Source organism: Castor canadensis, chromosome 13, assembly GCF_047511655.1.
Source record: "Castor canadensis chromosome 13, mCasCan1.hap1v2, whole genome shotgun sequence".
NCBI lineage: Eukaryota > Metazoa > Chordata > Mammalia > Rodentia > Castoridae > Castor > Castor canadensis.
Genome location: NC_133398.1, coordinates 97324801 through 97347968, shown reverse-complemented (window position 1 = coordinate 97347968; position 23168 = coordinate 97324801). Strand labels below are relative to the sequence as shown.

The window sequence follows — 23168 nt, the reverse complement described above, 5'->3', positions numbered from 1 at the left end:
GTTGCAGATACTGGGACAAAGCTATGCCTGGCTGGGCAAGGGTTTCTTAGCTATGACACCAAAACTCAGCAACAACAGCAACAAAGAATAAAACTAAAAACCTTTGTGCTTCAAAGGGTACCATAAAGAAAGTGAGAATAAAGTGTGTGCAAATCGTGTATGTGACAATGGGCTTGGGTCCAAAACATATAAGGAGCTCTTACAACTCAGTAATGAAAAGACATATGGCCCCACTAAAAATGGACAAAGGATTTGAATAGACTTCTTCTAATGAGGTTGCAGAAATGACAATAAGCACACGAGAAATACACAGCATCATTGGTTATTGGGAACTGCAAATCAAAATTACAGTGACACACCACTCCCTCTTCTCTAGGATGCCTCAACAAACATGGGCAAGAATAGGTGTCGATAAGAGTATAAAAATCCCAGCACTCCCATCTCCTTTGTGGGGTTGTAAAATGGACAACCACTTTGGAACACAGTTTGGCAGTTCCTCAAAATCTTAAAAAGAAAGTTCCCATACAGCCTGGCTCTTCTACCCTTAGCTATACATCCCTGATAAATACAAACATATGTCCACATAAAAGCTCTTATATAAATCTATTTGTGCAGCATTACTGACTACCCAAAATGTCAGAACAACCCAAACATCCATCAGCTTCCAAATGGATGCCCACTTGCAGAAGAGAGAAAGAGCCAGCAGTTCCAGGTGAGGCTTCAGCCTGATTTCATGTTTTAGAAATGTCACCAGCTCCTTCCAGTGACAGCAGACACAGTGAGCAGAGATCAGGCACCCCCGCATGTCTCCAGAACAGTCATAGACAGTCATGTTCCCTTCCCTCAGATGCAGGCCTGATTTGAACATTGTGCAGACTTTGCTGAAGTCACAGGCCTGCTCCTGGTTTGTGCTGTGATCTCTGTGGTGTCCCATGTTTGCCCTCAGCAGATCTTGTTGCCAGGGGAAATTCAAAGGGCGTTATACCAGGTCTCTGGTTTCTAAAACAGGCATGCTAGACAGACTTGTGTGTCTTAAGACACAGCCTCTACATGACCCCATGTGGAGGTGACAGTGACCTCCCTTGCATTTGTACTTTTCTGAAAATTACATTAGGATTGGGAAGCTTGGAACTGCCTGGAGAATTGTGCTGAGTGTACTTCCTGTTTGGTTTTGCTGTCTCAGTGTTGATTGCCCTCAGTTGGCCATGGCGTAGTGAGCACAGGCCAGGCCATGGAGGCCTCCACTCAAGCTTTTTAGATTCTCAACATTTTCTAGTACACTAGCCCCATCCTTTAGACATGCTGAAATCTCTCTTCTCATAAGCAAATCAAAACCATGCAGCACACATCACCAGCCAACAACATGATCAACAGTCCCCCAGCCTCTAGCCATGGCCTCCACTCAGGCCTCCCCCACAGCCAGGATGGGGAGGCCATCCCTCTGCTCCTTGCTCTAGCTTGGCCTGGGCCTTCATCCACTGCTTCTATGCCAGAGTTCTCCTCCTCTGGCTCTTTGTCACCTGAAAGTTCCTTAGACACACCATTCTGTTTTCCCCGAGCTTAGGAAGCACAGACTTAAAACTGTTGCGGGAGCTGGGCGCGTGGCTCAGTGGGAGAGCACTTGCCTCGCTTGCATGAGGACCTGGGTTCCAGCTCCAGCATCACACCCCCCCCCAAAAAAAAACTGTTGAAAATTTTGTGCTCAACAAATTCGAGTCACTAAACAAACAGCAGCCCAGCAAACATCCATCCCTGCATCCCTGGCCAGCTAGCCTTGGCAGCCTGTTCTGAACGAGGCTCTCTGCCCTGCATACTGCTGGCTAGGGTTCTCAGCACCCCCACACCCTGTGTCCTGATGGCAACCTCCTTGCACCCCTCTCCCAGAGCTCATCCCCACTGCTGCACCAGCCCCCACTTCACTCCCCGGTGTCTGCCTTCCACTGAGCTTATCAGGGCAGGGCAACATTGCACCTTTCCATGTTCTTGGCAAAGTTACCTAGCAGACAATGCTGGAAGGGTCAGGATGGTGGGAGGGGGATGAGGGAGCAGGTGGGAGAGCAGTGCAGGCTCCAGGGTAAGCCCTGCACTTTAAGGTGTGTTCACATGCTACCTCCAGGGCAAAAACCAGACAGCAGGAATGCACAGGGAAGTTCCTAGGTACGGGATTTGCATGTGAGCAGTGTGGATTTGGCAGGTGGCATTGCACAGATGATGTGGTAAGTGAATGACTTCTGTGTGTGCCCCTTGGTGAGCTAAGCAATAGGAAAGCCTCAGGTGGGTTTTTAAGACCTACATGTATTTGACTACTGACTTTCTGATCTTTCCTGAGAGAGGTGGGACCATTAAATTACCCATTTGAAGGTAAGGCATGCTTCATCCTGCTATAAGGGATGACTTGGGAGGAACTTCGACCCTGAAAACAAATTATTTTCCCTCTGATCTAAACCAAGATTCTGCAATTCCATGTAAAATGAACCAAATCCATCTTTGTGCCAACAGGAAGGCATGAGGATAGCGCAGACTGGCCCTGGAGGGCAGCCGCAGGCACAGACATTGCCCTGTCTTACCTGTGCGAGGGGACTGAAGACCACACTGTCCTCACTCTCTGCAGATGATGGCTATGTCCCTCCACAAGGCAGCCATTCCACCAGCTGCCACGCAGCTTTGCTCCCCAAGGCTCTTATCAGCTCCCCTGGTGGGGGCTAATACTGTAAGATGTTGGGGTCCCTGTGACCCCACTTCCTATTTTGGGAAAGTCAGAGCCACAAAGCAGGTGCTTCCTTTCACATCACCACATTTTCATGCCTGGGCCCCATAGTAGTGACACACCTGCCAGCTGTGGCTGTAGGACAGAGAAGATAAGGAAAAACTGGAGTCACCCTTCCATGGGCTGAATCAGTTCACCTCACTGTGCTGCCACCTGAGAAGGCGAGGTCACCGCAGCTCCGTGGTGCCCACGATGTCACATCTGCTCAGCAGCAATGAGCACAAGAAAAACAGAAGCATCACCTGCCAGGAATCTGTCACAGCACCATCTGATATTGTCAGGTTCTCATTTCAGAAACCTAAGAAGGGGGCTGGTTTCACAGTCACTTCTGAGAGCGGATAGCTCCCTACTCCCCTGTGAGAAGAAATGCTAATGGAACTACACTTTCCAGTTAGGAGTGGTTTGGTTCTCCCTTGGCACCCTGAGGAAAAAGCACAGGCTCCGCTTTCATGGCGTTTCATCCCTTCCATGCCCTGTGGGCTGACCTTGGGAAGGTTTCTTTTCCTCGCCAATCCACTTTCCTCCCGGGAAGCACATAGAACGTGGTGCTGCAGTGACTCAGTGTCACGTAGTGACCGATTACTATTCCACATCTGCAGTCCAGGCACAGTGGCAAGGGCTGTGCACAGCACAACCTGCATGTCTGTAAAGGACAAGCCCAGACAGACAGCAGTTACCTTTGCTCCCCAGGCTTTGGACAGGAACTAGAGCATGCAAAGGTATTTTTCATGGTTTTCAAATCACACAAGTCTTTTGCTTTATAAAGGAAAACAAGCCAGTAAACACCTAGTGCTCCTGTTGAAGTTCAAAGGCATGGCAGGGAGAGGGGTGGGGAGGTTCTGTGGCAAGACTGCTGTTGGTCACTGGGCAGCAGAGGTACATCGTGGGGGTGGGGCTGGGAATGTTTACTGTTGCCATGGCAACCTCGCAGGTGGCCAGGGAGGCCATGGATAAGGATTTGGGGTCTGAGTGTAAGTGTTTGGCTTTTGATATATGGTTGATGTTGGATCTTCCCTGTTTCTCTGATCTGGTTTTGAACAGTAAGGACCTTTCTGGTGGCTGTGAGTCAGCTCCAGGGTCACAAGGGTTTTCAGTTGGGTTCTGGGATGGGCTGCCTCCCCGGAAGAGCCAGCAAGGATGGGCCCAGACGGTGTGTGCGTCTGTGCTGTAAGCAGTGTGGGTGTGTGAGCACCTGTACAGTGTGTGTTGTGTGTAAATATATGGATCTGTAGGATGTGTGTGTGTCTACATGGTGTTTGGTGTGTATATCTGTACAGTGGTGTGTGGAGTACATACACAGTGTGGTGTGTACAGCTGTGCAGTGTATGGCGTGTGGTGTACATAGCTACAGTGCATGTGTGTATGTTGTGCATGCTGTTGTTACACATGCACACAATCGAAGTGTATGGTGTGTGTACACAGTTGCTTGGTGTGTGGAGTGTACATATTTACAGTGCATATGTGTGCAAGGTGTGCATTTGTGCAGTGTGGTGTGTGCGTCTGTGTGGTGTGTGGTGTATACACCGGCCCGGCATGACGTTTCTTAGTGTGTGCAGAGTGGGGGGCATGGGCGCATCTGTAAGATGTGTGTCCGTGTGTGGTGCATGCGCACTCGTGGGAACCCTGGAGGACAGATTTCTACCCCAGCTCGCTGAAGGTCGAGAGTGGGACTTCGGATCTTCTGTAAGGCAGGGTCGTCTCCGAAAGCGCAGGGCGGCCATCCTGTCCCGTGCAATGCGCTCCTCTCCTGCTTCGCGAGGTCCCCCGGGACTGGGGCGGTGACCCGCGATGTGGGGGGTGGCGGGTGTCCCCGCGTGGACAGTGGGTCTTGCACCCTCCCTCCCACAGACGCCGACGTGAACGTGGCGGGATTGAGCGTGGCGGGAGCCGGCTGGTCACTGTCGCCAGCCTGCGAGAGCAGAAGGAAGTCAGGCCTGGGGGCCTGGCGGGTGTCCTCCTAGCGCGTCCGGGTCCCCAGGAATGTCCCCTCCCCTCTGCAGACCGCCGGCTCTTCCCACCCAATAGGGACGGGGTGACAGCCTGCGCACTGTCCTGTGCTCTCCTCTCCTTCCACTGTGACAAACCCGCCAGCGCGGCGACTGGAGACTTCACACTGAGGTCACCTCCTCAGTCCGCTGGCAGCTAGGCGCTGCTTTTCCAGCCGAGCTCCGCCAGCTCCTCCTGGTGGCAGGGGTGGCCCGCCACCCTCCTGTGCCCGCAGCCCGCTGCCCTCTCCCCGCCCCAACCCCAGGCCTGGCCCCTGCCCCAGTGTCAGAGCCTCCTGTTGGAATCTGGCGTCCCTTTCAGGCCCTCTCCCTAGGGACTCTCTGCTTTCAGGGGCTTGTGTGCCTAGATGGGGCCCAACCCCATAAACTGGGACGATCTCTTTAAGGTCCAAGGCCTGAATCAAATCTGCAACGCAGGTGCCACCACCCTGGAGACAGAAGGAGGACTTCTGGGACAGCTGAGAAATGTGTCAGCCAGAGATGTGTCTGCTCTTCCTCCTTCCAGCAGACCCATGCGGTGCTGGCATCCTGTCCTCCTCCAGGACTCTGTCTCACTGTGCAGGAAACTTTAAGCTTCCTGGTATAGGACACACAACACAGCAACCTGTGTCACAGCAGGAGTTTTTATTATTACTTTAAAAATCTAACAACAGCACTTCTTTCCTGTCTGAACCTCTCCTGAAGGTTCTAAAGTTTATAAAAATGAGACTTCTTCCCCTGAAGATTTGTAGAAACAACTGCAGACAAGCGTGTGGGACGCAGGTGAGCCCAGGCCATGAATGCACACCCTGGTTCAGGAAGGACCAAACAGCCCCACTCAGCTTCTGCAGACCTGGAGGGCCTAAGGTGGTCTACATCCCACTGTCCCCTAGGGCTCCCTGGCTCTGGCTGGCCTGAGGAACAGGGTAGTGAACCAGTGGAGTCTTAGAGCTTCAGACTCTGTTCTTTGAATTTTTTCCACTAATTCATTCCCCTGGATGTGTCATGCTTTTTTTTTAGATTTGCAGAATAAGGATATTCTGGAAAAAGACCAATAAAAGTTTCCATAGATTCCTCGTTACCAGAGACCGGAAAATATGGGCAGTGATTTCTGATAATGTTGACATTAAAGATCTATTGTTCCTGCTCTGAAAAAAAAAGTCACTTGCTATTTAAAAATCTTAAGTGCTAAAAATGCTGAAAGTGTTTAATTAGGCCACATCTCATTCAACCAAAACCTGTGACTATGTCTTCCTAATCACTGCACTGTCAAAAGCCCTGCTTTTTCCCCCTTTTTCTTTTTCCTTTCTTCTTGTGTATGTGAAGTACTGGGATTTGAACGCTTGAGGCACGCCCCCAGCCCTTTTTGCTTTTGGCTTTTATTTTTCAGGTAGCATCTCTCTAACTTCACCTGGGACAGCCTTGGATCTCATCTGCCACCTTCCTTGTAGCTGGGATTACAGATGTGTGCCACCAGGCCTGGCCTTTTTTGATTGTTTGTTTTAAAGTAATTTTTCCAAATCAATTATAAGTGAACCACATTTTCTTTTCCTTTTTTAAAATGTTTTTATAAGTATATTGTAATTATGCAGGGATTTCATTGTTACATTTCCACATATACATATGTAGAAATACTCCAGTTTGGCTCATCTCCTCCATTATTGTCCTCTTACCCCATTCCCTTTCTTAAAATAACTTCAACAATTTTCAGTGTTCCTTATTCATACCGTGTGTAGAGAGCACCTCAGCCATACTCGCCCTTCTTCACCCTCTTCATTTACCCTCTCCGTCCCACTCATGTCCTCCCCTTAACATGACCTGTTTTACATTCCTGCTCTTCAGCCACATTTTCAATGAATATTTTAACTTTGGGGGGTTGTGGTCAGGTAGAGATGGCAGGATATACATGAACTGACATTTTCAATTAGGACAATAATGTCAATGGTCATTAGCAGGACAGAATGCTCGGCACGCAGTGTAAGACCTTGGAGGATCAATATGGAATCTGAATTCTTCAAGTCTCGCTGCCATCAAATTTAAATGCATGCTCCAAAGAAGGATGCTAATTAGTTAGTGGTGCTTCCAATCCTTTTTGGACATAAAGGAAGGATGACACAGTGACATTTAAGTGGCCTCTTGCTCTCATCCTCCACAGAGTTGGGGTGATGTTTCTTTTCCTGCTTTTGATGAGTTTACAACAATCATCTGACTTAAAATTCTCTTGATATTGTACCCGTTGGTAACTGGCTTCTTTGAAGTACTAATCAAGTCCATGAAGTTCTCAAGAACACATTCGCTGCAGTATGCAGCCACAGCTGGGCACACAGAAGGAAGATGGTTCCTTCTCACACCACACAATACCTGCCAGGGTGACTGGGCCCTGAGCTAGGCTATATCCCTGAGGGGCACAGAATTCTGAGGTGGCCCAGTGTTTCTTGCTGTGCTGCTATACAATCAGGCATCACCCCAGGTTTGCAGAAACAAGGACTAAGCTGTGATTGCTCCATGTCTCACAGCCCAATAGGCTTCTGGGGGCATTCTGTGTGCCCCCAGAGTAGAGGCTGGCCCCGGTCAGGGGAAAAGAGGCTGAAGAGGGGAAACCATCGCTGAGTTGGAGGGGGCCTGAGTCAAGAGACATGGAGCTGAGAGCCACCTGGCCGGCCAGCTATGGAGGACCTTGTCCTTACAACTGTGAGGAAGTAGATTCGGAGCAGGATGACCTGGAAGTGATTTTCTCCCAAAGTCTCCTGGCCTCAGGTCCTTGTGACACCTCAATTCCAGCCAACAGAGGACCCAGCCCATAGCCTGAGTGCTACCTCTGAACCGGGAGCCCCGTGGGTGCTGCCGATGTAGGGTCTGTGCCCCCCCTATCCAGCAGGGAAGCCATGGATGTCCCCTTTCTCTGCCACTTGCTTCCCCTCTTAGTGAAGCATCCTCACCTCACAGGCAATCTTTAGACCCGGCCTGGGCCCAGACATGGGGTTGCCATATGACTTAGATCCCAGAGAGCCCTCTGCCTTCCTTTGGTCAGGCAGTCATGAAAGAAGGGAAATCAGCAGGCTGGTCACTTGCTGGTCATTTTGGACCAAGCTCAGTCTCACGACACTTCTCAGATTCCCTCCTCACGATGGAAATAATGCTATTTGCAGAGGGCCTTGCTACCCATAGCTGTGATGGATTTCAGCAGTAGAGTGCTTATGTCCTGTCCTGTGGAGGCTCAGGTCAGCATGGTCGCCACCCTGCAGCCGGTCATGGAGGCGTGGTAGTAAACATGGGAGGCCACTGCCCTGCTGGATGGGTGAACATCTACTTACTTGTCCCTTGAGGGCTCTCCAAAAAGTCTGTGCCCCAAGCTTTGTGGACACCATGCTGCACAGTGTCCCAGAGGAAGCTCTCTTCCCTGTCATTGGAAAGCAGTATGTTAAAAGGACAGACCTGGGACATCTCACAAGCTTTCAGCAGTGTCAGCTCTGTGGACCTTTCATGAGAGCAGGCATGGCTGATGGAGTACTTGCAACTCTGTGCCAAGCATTCCTTTGCCTGAAGCTATTCCATGTTGGTGTCACTGAACTCTTTTGTGTGAGATGATTACCCTGACTTTGCAGAGGGAAGAAACTCAATTTCAGAGGGGTCGTAACCAGAGTTCTAAGCCAGAGGCCCAATGCCAGGGGTTCCACACATCATGTCTGGCCACTCACCCCAACTCACCAGATACAGAGATGAGTAAAGGTGAAGTCACGGGCATATGGTGTAAGCACCGCAGCTTTGGGGTACAGATGTGAGGAAGAATTGAGACAGGGCTGAGAGGTATACTTATCGAACTGTCACAGGTGTGGTTCAGTGCTCAGAGTGGGGTCGTTATTTATTTATTTATTTTTTAACAATAAGAGAGTCATTGTCAACTGACAGGGGGCAACTTCACCTCCTGTCACAGACATTTATCATCAGTCTTGTCCTTCCTGGATTCCAAGGTGATGGCCAGGTGACTGCAAGAGACAATGGCTGAGACCAGAGGACAGATGCGAATGTAACCAGGAGGCGGGGCTGCAAGCTTTTGTCCTGCTTTTGTCACCCTTTGAGCATTGACAGGTCCACAGGAGGCCTTTTGCTGCAAGATGGTGTAGCATCTCCGCAGAAGCATACTCAGGGACTGGCTGGAACATCAGCACTTTCCGCAGCTGTGGCCCAGGGCCCATTCTTGATGGAACCCTCTCTCTGGGGCATGGGAGTAGAGGGGCTTGTATGGAAGGAGACAGCCTTCTGTCAACACCCCACAGGTTTTTCTTCATGGGGACAGGGGAGGAAGGGCTGAATGACACAAAAGTCTTTGGGGGGGCTTGGTGGCGGGATCCTGATACTTTGTTACACAAAGGGAGACAAAACAAACCATTTTGCTTATTCTCAGGCTTGTAGTGTGAAGTGCATTGAAGAGGAGGACTTTCAGTGTCACCATTAAGAATTACAGTTACATTTAGGCTTTCCTTCCAGAACCTTTGCTAATACGTAAGAAGTACTAGTCAAATTAAAACACCTACCTCCTTCCTTATTGGCCTTGAAGGGTGTAGGCTTTCTGATGTCTCATCCCCAGGGCAAGGACTGAGACCTGTCTGTGTCTCAGGTCCCCTCACCCACAGTCACCCCTTAGGCCGGCACAAGTTTCTTGGCAGGCCAGGTACCATTTCCTCCCTTTTCCGGGAAGGGATATGGCAGCCCAGCAAATGCACAGGACTGTTTCATTGCAGAGTCACGTGCGATGTTTCATGGTCTGTCTGCTTTTTTGAGCAGTTTACCTAAAGTGGAAGCACTGAGAGACCCCCGGTGTGAGGACGTTGTGCAATCTGACCAAGCTCCTGAACAGACTCCAGAAATAGCATAAGGAAGACGTCCATCTCTACACTGCAGGGCACCTGAACCCCAACAAGCTCTACCGGCCACCTGAGACTATCCTGTGTCACTGGCACAATGCCAACAGGCCAAGGAGGGAAGCAGCATCCCACAGAGTGGCCACCAGGGTGGGAAAGCCACCTGATGAGACCGCAAAGATGCAAGACGGCTTGGCTTATTTCATCATCAACACAGCCCTGCTTCCCAAGGACGGCCAGGGAACCCGGCTCTTCAGGTATCTCAATCCGAAGACGCCTACAGCCTTTGAGTCCAAGCAGGATTTCATCCCAAAGAAGCCCCTGCAAAAAGAAGATGAGGAAGGCGGGGAGGGATCTCCTGAGACCTGCAGGAGGGAAGAGCTCCAGCTGCCCGAGATGAAGGTGCTGAAGTACAGACCGGTGGCCTCCAGCCGCCAGTGTGCACTGTCTCCCCCAGGCAAGGACTCATACCAGTACCTCAGCTCCTACTTAGGTGGGATAACGAAAGTGATAGCTACAGAAAGTTCTTGAGTTTCCAGAAAGAAGTACTGAGAAAGCAAGATCTCCTGAACAGTAATTTCTGTGTGAGCAAGGTGTCGAAAAGCCACGAAAAGATGTTGGAAAAGGTAGAGAAGGCCATTTTCCATGCTGTCACATGGGGCTACATTTCGGGGAAACTCGTGGGCTGAGGCTCATCCTTGGACACCTCATATGCGTGTCCAGGCAGACTGTAACAAAGCTTCAGGTGCTGATAATATTCCCTGGGGTTGGTAGATATTAATAGTTGTGGTGAAATGGCAAAGGGGTGAATAAAAAGGAAAATGATGCAAACAACTGGGCTCTGGGCTCTGATTCCAGGAAGGGAATCAGTCACTTTGGTTTGACAACCAGGTGCCCAGACACCTGGGTGATGGTGGCTGTGCAACTTTCCAATTCCTCAACCAAGGGAAATGAAGACACTCAAAGTGGGCTGACTGCATTTTTCCTGCAGGCAATTCAGAAAATATGCACATGCCACCCTCAGCAGTTAAACAGGTTGCAGGTCTTTGGAGAGATTTTCAAAGACATCTGTGACAGCTCTTTGATATTTGGTGACCTCTTGAAAGAAGTCAAGGTAATAGAAACATGTTTTCTGCAGAACATTGAGAGCTGTGTGGTTCTGCATATGTGAATAGCCTCACACCTCACACAGATTAATTCTGCCACATGTCACAGTCCCCACGAGGAAGGCATCACTCACAGATATACATCCCAAGGAGCCGTGTGGAGTAAGCACCAGTGAGCGTACTCCTGAAGCCCAGGTTTTCCAAAAAGCCTCCTAACTATACACAATAGTACTTATGTGACATTTAAATGTTTATAATTAAACATGTATAAATTCATATGGATCCTTCTGGATTATAAGTGCTTTGTGATTTCATAATCAAAGTCACCTTCCTGTGGGATCAGTTGAAATTAGGTACTTCAAATTCATGCTATGCTCTGAGCCCACAAAGCCCCATTTGTTCCTCCATAATTTAGATGAGCTGGTGAGGTTATTAGATGGGGGCTTTATACCATCTTAAGGGTGTGACTGATAAAGAACGCCCCGTCAAAGGACGTCCTCCACAAAGACTGGACCAGAAACCACTACACTGTGTACATACAGTGTACACGCACTTGGGAGTACAAATGATGCTGGGCCAGTGATTGCCAGAAAGCAGGGGCCTGTTTTCGTCCCCTGCTGTGGTAGTGTTATAACTGCACCCATGCCCTGAGCTTCCACAGAAACCCACCGTCTCCTCACTTAATTAGTCACAGCTTTCCACCAGGAAAGCTCAGTTTCAGTGAGAGGATGTACCATAGGAATGACTGTTGCATGCAAATGCTCGGGGGTCCAACACCTGGCTCAGGTGGCTTTGGTCTTCTGGGTTCAGTAAAGTTTAAAATCATAAAAGTTTTAATTCAGAAAGTTTTAATTTAATTCAGAAAAGTTTTAATGCAGAGATAGGAAACATAGTTTCTTCCTTCTTATATGAAAAAAATCACAGCATGTCTTACTTCTTAATCCAAAGCCATATTTGGACATTATTTATTTGGGGTCTTTTCACCCTACATACAAATAAGCTTCTGTCTTTACAGGACTAAGCAAAGCCTCTAGTTAGTGACTTGCTCTGTTCCTTCCTTTCTGAGGTTGAGTAGAAAGGGAACACTAATGTCTGCTTCCCAATCAGAATGATCTTGTCATGGTGGAAAGCTGGCTGTCCATCACCTAATGAGGCAGAGAGCTTCGTGGGCCCACACTTGGTGCCACATCGCTTTGTCTCTGTATGCAGCAACTGAATTAAAATGTTTCTCTCCAATTTGGAAGGAATAGTTATGGAGTTGGTAATAATGTCACTGAAGTATGTTATTCTGCACATCCTTTGCCCACACAAACCATGGAACTCCCTCACCACCACCATTTATTTCTTATGAAAATAAAAAAAATCTGAAAATGTTAGAAAGGTATTTTATGGAGCCCTTTCCCAGTCATGACTGCTTCAATATCCCTCCGTCCCAAGACACCCACTTGAATTGGAACCCATATCTAACCAGGGACATCTTGAATAAATACACAGTAACAGCAGAGCCTCTCCTGCCCCTCCAGCGTGTGCCCCACCCTTGCCGTGCCTTCCCTCATAGGCTCTGCTGGCGGATGCCCAAGGGCTGGAGAAGAGCCCTGTGCACACTGCTGATGTTAACCAAGCCAGGGAGGAGCTGAGGAAACTCACGAAGGACATTAAGGAGGCCCTGGAGCACAATGACAAGTGACGCAGTCCTGACCCTGTGTAGTCCAGGTGTGGGTGACATTTACTTAATCAGATATGCAGCCTATGTGGCAGGCACATATCTGTCTTTCTCCTGAAAGGCATTTTCAATGTCATTCTTTTCACTTGGCTCCTTCCACAAGCCATTGCATATGTGGCTAGGATATTTGCTAAGTCTGGTGTTCCCATGGGAGGACTTTGGGGAGGTCTCTAGAGGAATCCCATTTCTTCTGGGGTGCAGGGTCAAGACACCTCATATGAATTCCTTTATCATTTGCTTAACTATAAAATTCTGTGACCTCTCTGTACAGCCTTCCAGGGTCAGGTCACAATCAGATAGTAGATATTGTTTGCCAGGATTAAAGAAAAGAGATTAAAGTAAATCTGAAGCACCCAGAATATCCTTAAGAAGACAAAATGAAGTACACAACCAAAAAGTGTAACTTGCCTTTAACGTTACTGGCAGACAGAAAGCTGATGTCTCTCACTCTAATTCATTCTTGAGGTCTCTCTCACGGGCGTGGTTGAGCTCTAGCCCACCTGAGGGGCCCAGGCGGTTGGGTTGTAGATGGTCACTGTGTGCCTTTTGTAACACACTTCTTCATCCTGGTCTTTAGCTTAATGACTATGTGTCTGACTCATGACACAAGGAGCTTTTTGGCACTGGCAAATGACCTCTTGGTTCTTTTCTGACCCATATCCAGTTTATTCCTCCTCTCTCAGAGGCCCTGATCGGAAGGAGCTAGCTGCACTTGTATGGTGAGGTGAGACACAGGGGGGAAGCTCAGCAAAAGTCACAGAATAATGGAAGATGTTTGCTACTTAAAGATCCCAGAGAGAAGAGGGCAGCATGTCCTGCAGGTCTGAAGGGAAGAGGGGGCAGTCTGGGACACGTATGCTTATCCAGAAGAAATGCGAAGAACTTCATCAGCTCCTCCCTGGCTCAGTCAACATCAGTGGTACACACAGGGCTCAGGGCTCTTCTCTAGCCCTTGGACATCAGTTGAAGGGATGGGGGACGAGAGAGAGGGAAAGAGAAAGAGAGAGAGAGAGAAAGAGAGAGAGAGAGAGAGAGAGCAAGAGAGCAAAGTAAGAGACCACAGCCTTTGTCTGAAACCAGAGTATCAACCGAAGAAGCTAAGAAGTTTCCCCAGGGAGTGGGTGAACTTAAGGTCTTTAGGCATAAGCTGCAGGCAGTCATGCTGACCTAGGCGGTCACTATGGCATTCCTTCAATGTCCATGCAGAGGGGGGCAGAGGGATGACTCAAGCAGGTCATTTCTAGCTACCCCATGGGAGGTGGTCACCATGGGAGGCTGTGGGGGGCAGGGCAGATATCTGAGCTGAGCACTTTGAGGAGTTGGGAGAAACTGAGAACTAGGAGTTGTGTCTAGAATGATTGGGTCTGCTACTGGCACCAGCAAGTTGGACTTACATTCAGAATTATAAGAATTCACTATGAAAGGGTCAAAATTAAAAATAACGAAAATAGAAAAGTAAGCATCAAGTAGCACTGGCCATTTTCCATACTTGTGCTGTGAAGCTTTGCGTGAAACCAGGCTGTTAGAGAGCCTGAGAGAGAGGAGTGGAGCCAGCTGCAGGCTGGAAGTTGTTCTAAAACCATGGCCTGTGAGAAGGACTCCACCAAGTGAGAAAACTACAGGGCACCTGGTGCACAGAGCAGAGCACTGGCCAGGGGAAGGGATAGGAGTGAGTGTGGAAGTATGAAGACCACCTGGACATGGCACTGGTACATGTGGGACGACTGTGACAGAATGTAAGCTGAGTCTCTTGGACTGTCCTACAAAGGCAAAAAGAAGTGAGGGAGAGGATTTAGCATCCTGTAAAATGACAAAAATCAAAGAACACACAGTTCATCCTCATACTGTCCTTTTTTTCACCCTCCAAACAAAACAGCTACCCTGTAACATCAAGATGAAACAAAACAATAATGAAAAACTCAAATCAACAACAAGAAAGCAAAATTTACTACACTGATGAAAGAGTCTTCTTAAATTTGGAAACTCTCATAATACCTTCCAAACACTGACCTCAAAATGCAAACTACCACAAAAAGAAGTCAGAAAATGAGAACCCAAGCAGTCTAGCTAATGAAAACCCCTATGATTGAAACTAACACAGTCCCTGGGGTTGACAGTAGAAGTGTCAATAACTTGTAGAAGGAGGAAGTTGCAACATGGCCTCCAAACTCAGAGCATGTCAGCATTGAACACAATCTTGAGACAGAAATGTGAAGGCTAAGATGGGAAGGCAATGAAACAAAGGAAAAAACCAAACAGCATAACTGAGGATGGAAATAGCTAAAAAGGTAAAAAATATACCACAATATACTAAGTCATGACATGGCTAAAACAGGATAATTTTGAGAGAAAACACAAGGGACATTGTAGAAAAGCAGGGAAACAATCAAAGGAATGAAAATGAGGTAATTAAAGAGGTGGTTGAAACAGAAGACAGGCAAAGGTGATCCAATTCACATACAATTGAAGTCTCCAAGGAAGCAAAACAAAGCAATAGAACCCAGGAAGAGTAATGTTTAGAAGTACAAGATCTGAAAAATTGCTGGAAACTAAACCTTCTGGATACACTTGTCTAAAAGGCTGTTATTATTATGAATTCATTGAACCCACAGTTTCTCAAAATTGGGGGTCACAATACTATTCTATTTCTCCTTTAATCTGTGATAAAATAAACAAATGTGTGTGTGAAATTCTTGGATCATCATCTCCTTGTGGACAGGTGGCATTAAGTGACTTGTGGTGTTGGTTTTTATCCAAATTATAGAGTTTTCCTCAGTGTATCCAACACCTAACAGAATTCTTTTGTTCTCCTAAAATGTGTTAGGAATATGATAGATGATTCAGTCTACTTTGCACTAAGAAGAAACTACAAAGAGGTTAAGAGGTCTTTTTCCATTTTTTCTTTTTTAATTTTTATTTTATTCATATGTGCATACATTGGGTCATTTCTTCCCCCTCCCTTATCCCCCCCCCGCTCCCTCCTGTACCCTCCCTTACCCCTCGCTACCCAGCAGAAACTATTCTGCCCTTATTTCTAATTTTGTTGAAGAGAGTATAAGCAATAATAGGAAGGAACAAGGGTTTTTGCTGGTTGAGATAAGGATAGCTATACAGGGAGTTGACTCACATTGATTTCCTGTGCATGTGTGTTAATTCTTCTTGATCTAACCTTTTCTCTAGTTCCTGGTCCCTGTCTACTATTGGCCTCAGTTGCTTTAAAGTATCTGCTTTAGTTTCTCTGTGCTGAGGGCAACAAATGCCATCTAGGTTTTTAGGTGTCTTACCTATCCTCATACCTCCCTTGTGTGCTCTCACTTTTATCATGTGATCAAAGTCCAATCCCCTTGTTGTGTTTGCCTTTGATCTAATGAGGGAGAACATACAATTTTTGGTGTTTTGGGCCAGGCTAACCTCACTCAGAATGATGTTCTCCAATTCCATCCATTTACCTGTGAATAATAACATTTCATTCTTCTTCATGGCTGCATAAAATTCCATTGTGTATAAATACCACATTTTCTTGATCCATTCATCAGTAGTGGGGCATCTTGGCTGTTTCCATAATTTGGCTATTGTGAATAGTGCTGCAGTAGACATGGATGTGCAGGTGCCTCTGGAGTCACCTGTGTCACAGTCTTTTGGGTATATCCCCAAGAGTGGTATTGCTCGATCAAATGGTAGATCAGTGTTTAGCTTTTTAAGTAGCCTCCAAATTTTTTTTCAGAGTGGTTGTACTAGTTTGCTTTCCCACCAACAGTGTAAGAGTGTTCCTTTTTCACCACATCTTCACCAACACCTGTTGGTGGTGTTGCTGATGATGGCTATTCTAACAGGTGTGAGGTGGAATCTTAGTGTGGTTTTAATTTGCATTTCCTTTATTGCTAGAGATGGTGAGCATTTTTTCATGTGTTTTTTGGCCATTTGAATTTCTTCTTTTGAGAAAGTTCTGTTGAGTTCACTTGCCCATTTCTTTACTGGTTCATTAGTTTTGGGTGAATTTAGTTTTTTAAGTTCCCTATATATTCTGGTTATCAGTCTTCTGTCTGATGTGTAGCTGGCAAATATTTTCTTCCACTCTGCGGGTGTTCTCTGCAGTTTAGAGACCATTTCTTTTGTTGAGCAGAAGCTTTTTAGTTTTATGAGGTCCCATTTATCTATGCAGCTGTGCTGCTGGGGTTCCATTGAGAAAGTTCTTGCCTATACCTACTAATTCCAGAGTGTTTCTTACTCTTTCCTGTACCAACTTTAGAGTTTTGGGTCTGATATTAAGATCCTTGATCCATTTGAGTTAATATTGGTATAGGGTGATATACATGGATCTAGTTTCAGTTTTTGCAGACTGCTAACCAGTTTTCCCAGCAGTTTTTGTTGAAGAGGCTGTCTTTTCTCCATCATATATTTTTAGTGCCTTTGTCAAAGACAAGTTGGTTATAGTTGTGTGGCTTTGGATCTGTGTCCTCTATTCTGTTCCACTGGTCTTCATGCCTGTTTTTGCACCAGTACCATGCTGTTTTTATTGCTATTGCTTTGTAATATAGTTTGAAGTCGGGTATTGTGATACCTCCAGCATTGTTCTTTTGACTGAGTGTTGCCTTGGCTATTCGTGGCCTCTTGTGTTTCCATATAAATTTAATGGTAGATTTTTCAATCTCTTTAATGAATGTCATTGGAATTTTGATGGGAATTGCCTTAAACCTGTAGATTACTTTTGGGAGTATCGACATTTTTACAATGTTGATTCTACCAATCCATGAGCATGGGAGATCTCTCCACTTTCTATAATCTTCCTCAATCTCTTTCTTCAGAAATTTATAGTTTTCCTTGTAGAGGTCATTCACATCTTTTGTTAGGTTTACACCTAGGTATTTGATTTTTTTTGAGGATATTGTAAATGGAATTGTTTTCATACATTTTTTCTCAGTTTGTTCATTAATGGTGTATAGAAATGCTAATGATTTTTCTATGTTGATTTTATATCCTGCTGCCTTGTTATAGCTATTGAGTCCATCTTTTTAAACTCTGGTAATTTACTTTCAGTTCAAAGAGAGATATTTGTAAATTGTACCTATAAGAAACAATTGTGTGCCTTATGTATTCCAATGGTAGTTACATATTTCCCTTGATTTGTTGTTTGAGTTCAAAATGCTGTTGGCTTTTTCTTCACTTATTTTACGTCCATGAATTTTCAATGACTTATGCAATCTTGGTGAGAAGACATCCTTTGCTTGCTTAACTGGACTGCCTTGTCCCTCTGAAGAGATTATACACCTCTTCAGACTTCTAACACTCTTGTCTTACAAAGTAAGAAGATCTGTTTTTGTTTCTCAGTAAAATAAAAGACTTGAAGTATAAAACAGAAGAAATGAAGTGCAAATTGGGCTCCAGCGTTTCACTGTGTATGTTTTTATTCTTCATCTGTAGACTCAGAAATGAATTAGATGAGGAGAGTGTGTTGCTGCAATCTGCTAAAGAGAGAGTAGGTAAGTGCCTTTTCAGATCTGCCTTCCTTCCCAGTGTATACTCCTGATGTCATTGTCTCTGCTCTGCTCCCTCCCTGTCCTTCACCCTTGTCTACCTCCTGCTGGTCCTTGGTCCTTGGATCTCAGCCTCATCAACATCTCTGGCAAATCCTCCATGAACAGTCCCCACATGGTCAGATGCTCTTGTTTTCCTCCCCAGTACACCTCCCTACACACTCACCATCTCTTCCTTGTAGTCTCTGCTGCTCTGCACTATTAGAATGAAACTACAGGTCGTGACTTACCATTGAGCCTTCCTGCCCAGCCCAGGGTCTGCAAAACTAGGTGTCCAATGAATACTTACTGACTATTGAATGAATTTGAGGAGGAACATCTCTATTTTTGGATCAGGTTATTTTTACTGAAGTGCTTGGAGTTTGAGTTACATTATAGTTTATAGTCATATATAACACATCATGTTAATAACAATGCATAGTGATATTAATAAGATCTATTAAACACAGTAATAATTTGCTTTCAAGAATATTTCCAGAATTAGCTGAGAAACGTGCAAATGATGAGAACCAACTTATTCTTACTGAGAAGGTTGAAAAGAAGTGATGTGAAATATTCCACCAATGTGATCAAATTCAAGATCTTGAAAAACAAATTAAGGCAACTTTGGTGCATACTAGAGTCTCAGATATCACTGAGAATAAGATTAAAAGCATAGAGGTAGGCAGCTTACTATTTAAATATTTACACTTTTTTGATTAAAGACGTTGGCAAGCACGTGAAGCAATTCTAGAAAAAGGTAAACAATATAATAGTATTTGGCCAAATATGTTCTCATTTCAAATGATTTCTAGTGGACAATTGGAATAATTCAGATATAGCCAAAAAAAAAAAGGTTGATAAACTTATCGATCTCTGCCAATGGTCCAAACTTGCAGAATCTGATTCAATATGACCTGTACTCATAAAATTCATAAGTGACACGTGATTGTGTTTTTCAAAATCATGTAACTATGTTTTCCCATCACAACTCTTTGTTTAGAGAAAGCAGAATAATAAGAACTAGAAAGTATAGAGAAGGGTGGTGGCCTACACTAGCCTAGGTCTTGATCAAACACTATCTGTTCTCACTGTCATAATGGTTAATTCTTTGCAATATGGTGGATACTTGGAGGGGCAAGTCCTTATACAGCCTTGCAATTCTCTTGGATATTATTCACATTATTAACTAGATTTTCAAGTCCAATTAATATTCTTGGTATTTGGTTGTGCTTACAAGGAATTTATAAATTAGTTTGGGAGAAAGTAATAGCTTTACAATATTAATACTCCCATCCAGGCTAATTTTACATTTAACTTATTTCTATGCCTTAGTCTTAAATTATTATATCTTATGACTTTATAGACTCTGTTACTATTATAAATGGAAATTGAAAAATTATATCACACTTCTTGATTAGTCATTGCTGGTATTTACTTATTAATAAGAGCATAACTTGGATGTATTGTGGGCTGGGTTTTAGAGAAGCACTATAAAGCTAATATCACAAAAAGTAAGCCACATGAACCTTTTGACTTCTCATTGCTGTAAAAGCTATGCAATTTTCTATTCTTATTAACCATGCAATAGCATTATGTTTAAAATAATGTACTTAATTTTAAACCTTGTTGCTAAGATGTGCTGGTGATCATAAGTTTCTGGGAAAATGGCCCCAATAAAGCTGCTTTATAAACATCTTATTAGCATATAATAGTTGCACAGGGGTACATTGTGATAGTTACCTATGTGCTTACAATGTATCCCCCAATCAGAACAATCTCAGCAGGATTCATTCTTCTATTTTCATATGTGAATGCAAGATACATCCCCCATATTCACCCTCACTCATCCTTTCCTTGTGTCCCCCCTCCCACTAGTACCCATCTCTGGAAAGACCTATTTTACCCTTCTGTCTTCATTTTTTTTGAGTGTATATTGAGAGTCCAAGGGGTTTCACCTTTGTTCTTCAGGCCTGTATATATCAGGCTTTACCACCCCACCCCTGTTACTTACTCATTTTTGATCACCATCCTCCCCTAGCATCAACAGCTTGCAGTGTGTTTGCAGGTGAATGTGTGGAACTGGAGAGCTTCATATTAACCAATAGATTTGCTTGACACAGGATAGTCACAAATCTTCAGTTTGTAAAAATATGCACCATTTATGAAGCATGGCAGAGGCAAAGGTAGATAAAACAAGATATATCTGTATTTGTGGTTTTGTATTGTTTTCAGCCCCTGAAAAGTGAAGAACTCTTCTATTCTGAATTTTGCCTAGAATTTCCTGATGTTTTGAAACCTCAACTTTCACCTCTTCTTGTTTTTGACCCAGAGGGCCAAAGTCTTTCTTTCTTATTATCAATCCTTCATTTTGTTCTTCAGCTATTCTTCTGTTTTTAAACAATATGCTATTGAGAATTCTTGAAATTATACTGATGTCATTCCCATAATACTTTTAATGTTATAAGTAGAGAAAATATTTAGCAAATATTCTTAATAGAGTGTTTTGCTTTTAAAACCATTTCTCCTTCAGAATGAAGCTATCAAATTGGAAACAGCAAATAGGATTCTAGTGAACAAAGTGAAAGTAAGTGCGTGTGTGCATGCGTGTGTGAGTGTGTGTGCGAGTGTGTGCGTGTGTGCGCATGCACGTGTGTACGTGTGTGTGCACGTAAGTGTGTGCACGTGCGTGTGCGTGCATGTGAGTGTGTGTGTGTGCGTGCATGCCAATCAGTGTTTATTGATAGAAATATTTCCTGGAATACCTGCTTGTCTTGTGTCAGTAAGCCAAGTACAAATAGATTGTTGTGTTTTCTCAATGATAACTTTCTGCAATTCCAGGAATCTCCAACTTTGCAAACATTAGCTTAAAAACTGGATAGCTGTAAGCTCATGCATTAAAATGCATTCAAACGTAATCAAAAATGACACTAAGTTTTAATGATTGAATGTATCAATCATAACTATCTCTTTAACCCATCCACTCATTTCTATTCAATGTAATGATTTTATTTGACGACATGGAATCTAATAAACAGGTTTCCCTGGCAAGTTCAAGGTATCCCTCCAAAATGCATGCTGCCAACTTGTGGCGTAAATACTATAATTCTTCTATGGCAGGTTTGTCCCTTTATTCTGCAGAGTATGAATTAGCATGCTATAACTGATTCCAGAACAGATAATCTATTTGAATTCAACCTTATGGCCACAAGTTCTAGGTGACCGGTATCATGTCATTGTTTATGACCAAAAGGCTTCAAATCTGTTGTAGACAATGGAAAACCATGTGAAGCAGGTCATGAGAAAGAACAAGATCGAGGAGGAGGAACAGCGGTAAGCACTGAAGTCATGACATGGTGTCATCACAATGCCGTGCTCTCAAAGCCATTCACTCACAACCAGATAGGCCTGACAGATCTTGGAGGTGTTCATACTTGCAAGTGCTACCTTTAAATACACATGGCATTGCTTTCCTGTGTTTAAAAGTTTTTAAACCTCAGTAAGCATGTATTACTTAGCAATATAAAAATAAGTTAATTGGGAAAAGCTGAAGAGTTGGAGTATATATATGCTCACAAGAAGGAATAAGGAAAGTGGGGAGCCCTACGGCTGGGGATGGCTTTCTTTTCTCAAATTACATGGTTTATACTGGTGCTATATCTTTGAAAAATCTCATGTTCAATTTTAATTTAAAAAGTAAATGATTGGTTTATACTATCTGTAATAGGTTTGTACTTTGCCTAGTTACTTTTCTTAGAGTTGGTTCTGAAGTTCTAACTTCAGGATTTACTGTGGTTGGGATAAACAGAAAGCCATGATGGTTTAATTAATATCAACATGGAAGAGACTGTTGGTGGCCTGGGTTCTCTGGTGTCATCCAGGCACCAGAGTTCTTGGATCTTCTTTTCCTAATTACCTGTGTGTATGTTTTTCCTCCTGAGGTCACAGAATGGCTGTCTTCAGGTATTAATTAGGTCCACATTCAGAGGAAGGAAGGGGACAGTGAAGGACACAACTGAGAGCTTCTCTTATGAAAAAATTTTCTGCTTTATTTAGGGAGGTCAGTCTTTGCCAGTTACTTCTACCCACAGCTCATTCACTAGCACCATGTCCCTGTAAGAAAGGCCAGAAAACAGGATATTCCACTTTGCCTCTTACATGGCAAAGAAAGACATGAGAGAAGGGTGTTGAATGAGTGCTGAGCGAGCTTCCAGGAGGCCATGGCTCTGTGGTTCCTTGTATATGTTGGCTGTTATCAAACAAAAATAATACAGTTTCAAATGCCAAACTGGGAAGATTCTTTCTATAGCCTTGGCAGTGGGGAAGAATGTGCCTGAAGTATATGTCTTCTCAGTAAATTGTTAATCTGGAAAATGCTTCAGGGTGTGTACTCCCAAAACAGACACTCTTTTTTTATGTTCAAGGCCAAAGCTCTGCTAATGTATCCTTTAAACAACAGTAGATGGTTGCAAAGTTGTATTTGTTCTTTTGGGTAAATGTGTCCTAAAATAGATGTGTATTTGTAAATTTTCTTTTCTCTTTAATGTATTTTTTCTAATCTGTTGAACTCTGTTATGTGTTTTAAGGAAACTTAGAGAATTTATTGAGGACCTTTTTAAAACCAGAAGAAACAGAAGAATATCCTTCAAGTGACTGGACAAATGACCATAAAAATTCAGAATTGCCATATATGTGATCTGGATGTGTGCATTTATTAATTAGTGGTTCGTTTTGTCAGCTTCACCCATGACCAAAACCAATGTGAGACATGTATTTATGCAAGATGCTCACAAGTATGTGTTTAGCTTTGCTTCTATGTGTGTACTAATACTAGTTTTTAGTGTCATTTTCTGCTTGTGTTTAGTAACTTTCAACTAGAGAAGATACTTTTGAATATCTAAGATGAATAAAAATTTAGGTGTGCTATAATGCAGATCAAATTCACTTATTTGTCACAGAGTTTTCTGTCCAAACATTTAATTACATTTAGTCATTCCCATGTAATTAAATAGCCTTTGGTGGTTGTTACAACATTTGCAAGGTGCTTTGCATTGCACATCTCAGCTGATTGTGATCCTCACGACAGCCTTGCACTTTGAGGCTTGTTTATCTTCCCTTTGCCTCTAATCTAGTGTCCGCATCTTAAGTTGACTTTGATTACTTTGGACACCATCCATAGGGTGACTTCAAAGACATTGTTTAAGTGGTGAAA

The 23168-nt window shown here is 44.4% G+C and overlaps 1 pseudogene; it reads left to right on the top strand.

Moving 5' to 3' along the window:
• The first annotated feature begins 9545 nt into the window (after positions 1-9545).
• Positions 9546-21293, top strand: LOC109674716 (uncharacterized protein C6orf118-like; annotated as a pseudogene).
• Positions 21294-23168: the final 1875 nt, after the last annotated feature.